This window comes from Lactuca virosa, chromosome 1, assembly GCF_052849685.1.
Source record: "Lactuca virosa cultivar CGN04683 chromosome 1, Lactuca_virosa_CGN04683_v6, whole genome shotgun sequence".
NCBI classification, from domain to species: domain Eukaryota; kingdom Viridiplantae; phylum Streptophyta; class Magnoliopsida; order Asterales; family Asteraceae; genus Lactuca; species Lactuca virosa.
This window is the reverse complement of record NC_136426.1, coordinates 119,305,457-119,311,456: the sequence shown is the minus strand read 5'-3', so window position 1 is coordinate 119,311,456 and position 6,000 is coordinate 119,305,457.

Sequence of the window (6,000 nt, the reverse complement as noted above, 5' to 3'; positions counted from 1 at the left end):
CTATCCAAGGCAATGCCAAACTGAGTAAGACTCAGAGTCCGAGTACAGAGGCTGAGATAGCAGAAATGAGTCCTATACCATATGCTTCTGCAGTTGGTTTGATCATGCTATGACTTGTACTCGCCCTGATGTGGCCTTTGCTTTGAGCATGGTCAGCAGATATCAAGGGAATCCTGGTAAAGCTCATTGGACTGCAGTTAAGAACATTCTTAAGTACCTGTGGAGGACTAAGGACTGGATCCTTTCCCTCGGTGGGAGTGATGACTTGGGAGTGACAGGGTATAGCGACACCAGCTTTCAAACCGACAAAGATAATTTCCGCTCTCAGTCGGGCTGGGTGTTTACCCTGAATGGAGGAGCAGTGACATGGAAAAATTCCAAGCAGGAGACTGTAGCTGATTCAACGTGCGAATCAGAGTACATAGCAACAAGCGAAGCATCGAAGGAGGCGATATGGTTGAAAAACTTCATCGGAGACCTTGGAGCAATTCCATCCATAAAGGATCCTATGGAGATTTTCTGCGATAATGAAGGGGCGGTTGCCTTAACCAAGTGTAACATCCTGTTTCGGATCGTCCGTGATTAGGGTTCGTGGACTGCAACCCGGGCATGAGGAAGTCTCGGGGTTGCGACAAGTTGCTAGGAGCATAGGGTACCTCATCACCTTTCCGTGGATATGAGATTCATTGGAAACGGAGTTATATCAAGGAAGCAATGGAAGTTTGAAGTTATGGCAGGATAAGTCCTTTAATTGAAAAAGGTGGCAGGAGTAAGCTGGGCGTACGTGTGTGTACGCTTAGCGTACTCATGTGCATGATTTTTAAGCGGAGCCACCTAGTACGCTGGGTGTACCAGAGGGTACGTTGGGCGTACTAGGCACATAGTGGAAACCCTAACTTTGGATGTGTCCTTATATAAAGAATGAGATGGTCTCATTCCTGGCCAACATCCTCAGTCAATAAACCCTCTAAAACCCTAATCCTTTGTTCATGGAGCTTGTGAGTGCATTTGAGAACCTTAAGTGATTCTTGTGTGTTCTTGGGGTAAAGAAGGAGCTTTGGAGAAGAAGGAGTGAGAAGTCCAGGCCTTGGATCTGAGCATATCTGAGTTGGAAGCTTCATATTGAGGTATAAAGCTTCAAGCTTTCTCACTCTTTTGTTTTGAGCATCATATTAGAGTATTTTAGGGTTTTTTCCCAAAAGGTGGAGACTTAATGGGATATTGAGCTCCAGAGACTATGATCAACCCCTTTGAGTATAATTAGTGGTGTAATGTCATAAAAATCCAATCTTGGTCGTTGGAATCAAGCCATGCATGAGATATGAGCTTTTTGAGATAAGAGAGTGAATGTTTTGTGTGTTTGTGACCATATCATCCATGCAAAGGCTTAAAGTCACTGACTTTATGGAGTAAGAGCCATTAGGGAGTCCAGATCTGGGATTTGAGTTAATGTCTTAACTGATTAAGACCAAATGAGTAGAAAGAGTGAATCTACGGAGTACGCTGAGCGTAATTCCTGTACGCCCCGCGTACTGCCCCAGTGTCCCCGATGGCCAATCTGGATTCGTGAGTACGCTGAGCGTACCAAGAGAGGTACGCCCCGCGTAACCTCACTGTGGACTTTTGGGCTAAGTCTCATTTTGGGAATTGAGTGTTGGGCCTGGAGTTTGGGCTTGTTACAATAGAGTTTTGGACCAGAGGATTATATATATGTGCTTTGGGCCCTTGAGTTGGGCTTGCCATTTAGATTTGAGAGTTGGGCCTCGGGAGAGCCCATTTATTATTGGGCCTTGGTGGGCACAATGGGTTTTAGGTTATTGATGGTCTGGTTAGTGGACTACCTTTAGACATAACGAGTGAGAGTTGGACTTAGTTCCTAATTGGGTTAATTGTGGGTTTTGGCTCAGAGTTAGAGGCCGGTGCGTAGCAACAGCGTTTATAGGGGCTGTTCATCATCCGAGGTGAGTCTTCTCACTATACTTTACCTAGAGTGGTAATTCTTGTGTGACCAGAGGGTGTTATGTGATTATATTGAGTATTGTGATATCCTGCATTATGTCTATGTGATTTATGTTGTGTATTATTCCGAGCTTACTGAGTTAGGATCGGAGGGTCCACCCGAGTTGTGGGACCGGAGGGTCCCACTGAGACACATTAACCAGAGGGTCTTATTGAGTTATAGCCTCGAGTGGCTAATGAGCTGTGTGTGGTAGTTTGGGGAACTCACTAAGCTTCGTGCTTACCGTGTTATGTGATATGTGTTTCAGGTTCTTCTCAGGATCGCGGGAGGGCGTCGGTTTGATTGTACACACCAGAGAAAGAGTTATGTTTTGAGTATCCTGGACTATTAATCAAACAATTATGGAGTTGCGTTTTGTAAATTAAATAAATGGGATTTTGTGAAATGTGTTATGAGAATTATGTGATTTTAAAATGAAAAATTTGTTTGAAAATTTACGGTGTTACAAGTTGGTATCAGAGCCTTGGTATAAGGGATTCGGATGCACCTCCGGGTGTGTTGGACTCAAACTGAGGATTTGAGAAAAAATTTCACAAGGGATAAATTTTTCTAAAAAGAGAAAGAGTTTAAGAGAAAACGAGTTGGAGCAGTGTGTACAATCAGCCAGAGCCCGAATGGTGATTTCCCAAAATGCCCTTACTTTTGTGATTATGAGATATTTATGAGACATTTTATGAGATATTATGCATGCTAGAGGGTGGGCTAGGTATTTCATATTTTAGGACTAGAGTGGCCTGATTTGTGATGCCTTAGCCTAGGAGTTGTTGCTATCTGTGATGTGCTTTTGAGTATGAACTGAGTAAGAGTATTTAGCAGGAATCACCTAGAGAGAGTTCTGAGTCGAGTGATAATCTAGCAGAGATACCTAGATGTGCATTTGAGGAGTTTACTGAGGGAGTAGTGAGATACCCGCTAGAGGTAGGGTTGCTTGAGTTCGGTGATACTTTTTGAGTGTGAGTAGAGCAAATGGAGTTGTAGCCTAGAGTGGTTTTACGTGTTGGAGGAGATTATTCGATGCCCGAATGCTGCTTTCTTTGTGCTTTGTGGAACTCTTGATGATGGGAGTCATCTACTGAGTGAATATGACGATATTCAGGAGGTAGATGGCTGACATCATGAGGAGTTTTTCAGCAGCTGATGGCGGAGAAGTGCGAGAACCTAGGAAGAGCCTGGGGGTGACTTTAGTCAGAAGAGTACGCTAATAGAGGAGAGTATTCGCTGGATAGCGACCATGTATATAAGGATTGGTGATCGAGGAGGTTGAGCAGCTACTTAGGAAATTTGAGACGATCCGTGTGGAAAGTATGGGTAGATGTGGCAGGTAGTATGGGCCCGTACTACTGAAAGCAGAGGACCCGTACTCGAAATAAGGAGAATTCCAGAGGTTCTACGTAGCAGATTGAGAAGTGATAACATGGTTCGAGTACCATGATTCGTAGCAGATTGAGAGGAGATCACATGGTTCGAGTACCATGATTCGTGGCGGCTAGTGCTTCTGGTTTTACCAGTTATCCCGTTGTGATTGATTAGACTGAGAACAGATATGATAGAGTGTGGGGCCAGAGGGCCATGTTGAGCGAGTTTTAATGGAGCATACCTGGAGAGGGAAATCAAGTTAGTTTTGAGAGATTTTCATTGGTGAGATGCCAGTTGGAGTCGCAAGACACAGGGATGAGTAGAGATGAGACTTTATGGAGAATTGCGGTCTGAGTTGAGCAATCGGCCGATAGTTGAGATGTCACTTTCTGTGACAAGATTTGCGCTGTTCCCGTTTCCTGGGAGAAGCAAAACGAGATATTGAGCTTCCGGTTTCAGAGTTGGAGGTAAACCCCGTGGGGTAGCATAGGGTTGCAACCTTTTTACCAGAATATTTGGGCAGTATGTTTGCTGTGAGGTATTCCTTATACCACGAGAGAGATATTAGTGGAGACTGAGATGAGGACAAAGAGATGCATTAGTAGAGTCAGACATGCTTTTAGCAGCGGTTTCAAGTGATCAAGAGGAGTATACTGGGGCGGTGACCCTCGTTGTCTACGTTGTGTATCGACTGTGAGAGTGAGGTCTCTTGCTTCCATGACGATTTCTGCCATGGGAGGCTGGTCGAGGAATTAGGCACGAGGTGCGTGATAGTGCATTATTTCCAGATGGAGAGTCAGGACTAATACGGAACAGTTGGGGTATCCGGCGGTGTGTCGGTATGAGGCTTCGAGATGACTAGAGGCAGTCACGTCGAGATGATTATGAGATTTTTTTCTGAGTTACGGGATATTTAGAGTTGTTTGGTTTTCATCGGAAGATCATCGAGTGTTACATTGTACGAATCCAAGAGTCAAGTGTGATGTACCTGGTGAAACAGTCTGTGGAGTAGACTGTTGGTATGCCAATTGGTGATGGTTCGAACCCTGAATGGGGGAGAACTGAATATTTTATTAAGAGGATTGGAGATTTGTTCAGGTGCGGTCAGAGAACTGATTATAGAGATCTGCGGTACGGGAATTATGAGACTTGAGTCATTGGTGGATGAGACGAGGTGCATAGTGAGATAATGCAACAACAGCAAGTAGCCGTTGGCTAGGGATTTTATCGTGGTTAGGAGCTCTTCAAGTTGTAGTGGTTGAGATTCGAGGCGGTTGGCTCGTTGAGGTCCGGTTTCGACTGTGGAGAATTTCTAGTTTAATATATGGGTTATTATATGCACTCCAGGAAGGGGGACAGTTATTTGGCAGTCAACTTCAGAGTCGGTATGAGTATTCTCACATGGGTTTTGAGCCGTAGAGGATGGGGTATCGGATGGTCGTCAATGTGTTCTTGATATTGACGATTCCTCCGTGTTTCAAGTTGCGAGTTGGAGTATCTCGAGGTTCCGAGCTGTACGAGTGGAAGATCAGTGTATGAGACAAGGCATTGTGAGATTCTGAGAGGGTGTATTGTGGTATCCGAGTATGATGCCGTGAGTGGAAGATCAGTGTATGAGACAAGACATCGTGAGATATTGTGATGGTGTACCGGGGTATCTGAGTATGACACCCTAAATTTTTGGATTATTTTGAGATTTGAGTTTGCAAGTGGAGTACCGAGTGACTATTGTTCCAGTAGGAACCCATCAGTTAATTGTCGCTGGAGCGAGACTGTCTAAGGGTGTACCTGTGTTGAGAAAAGTGCCTGGCTTATGAGAATTTACATCAGCAGTGGTGGTGCATAAGCTGAGTGAGTGTGTGCACCTATCTATGTTGGGTTGTGGAGCATGAGTTAGTGAACTCAGTGTAGTGATGACTTGATGATGAGATTATGAGGTGATAAGAGAACGAGTGGATCCGAGTGGGGGTAATCACTTAGGATTATCAGGGAAAAATCAAGGAGTGAGCCCATGGCGAGTCAGTGAGTAAGAGAGTGTTGTAAGACTACGGGGAGCCGTAGCATCCATGAGTCAGTGGGAGAAAGAGTATCGTGTGGCTACAGAGAGTCGTAACATACGTGAGTCAGAGAAAGGGTATCGTGTGACTGCGGAGAGCCGCAGCATACGTGAGTTAGAGAAAGGGTATCGTGTGACTGCGGAGAACCGCATCATACGTGAGTCAGAGAAAGGGTATCGTGTGATTGCGGAGAGCCGCAACATATATGAGTAAAAGAAAGGGTATAGTGTGACTGCGGAGAGCCGTAGCATACGTTATTCAAAGAGAGTATTGTGAGACTGCGGGGATCCGAAACATTTGTGAGCTAGCGAGAGAGAAAGAGAGAATATCGCAAGACTACGGGAGGCCGTAGAATTCGCGAGGCAATGAGAGAGTACCATAAGGACTACGGGGAGCCGTAACACGTGATAGTCAGTGAGAGAAAGTGTTGTATAACTACGGGGAGCCACAGCCTTATTAGTCAGGGTATGACGCAGAACAGATCTTAGGCATGGGTAGCCTTACCAGAGGAGTCTGTGAGAACCTGGTGATCGAACCAAAGGCGAGACTGGGATCTCGGCCGTGGTC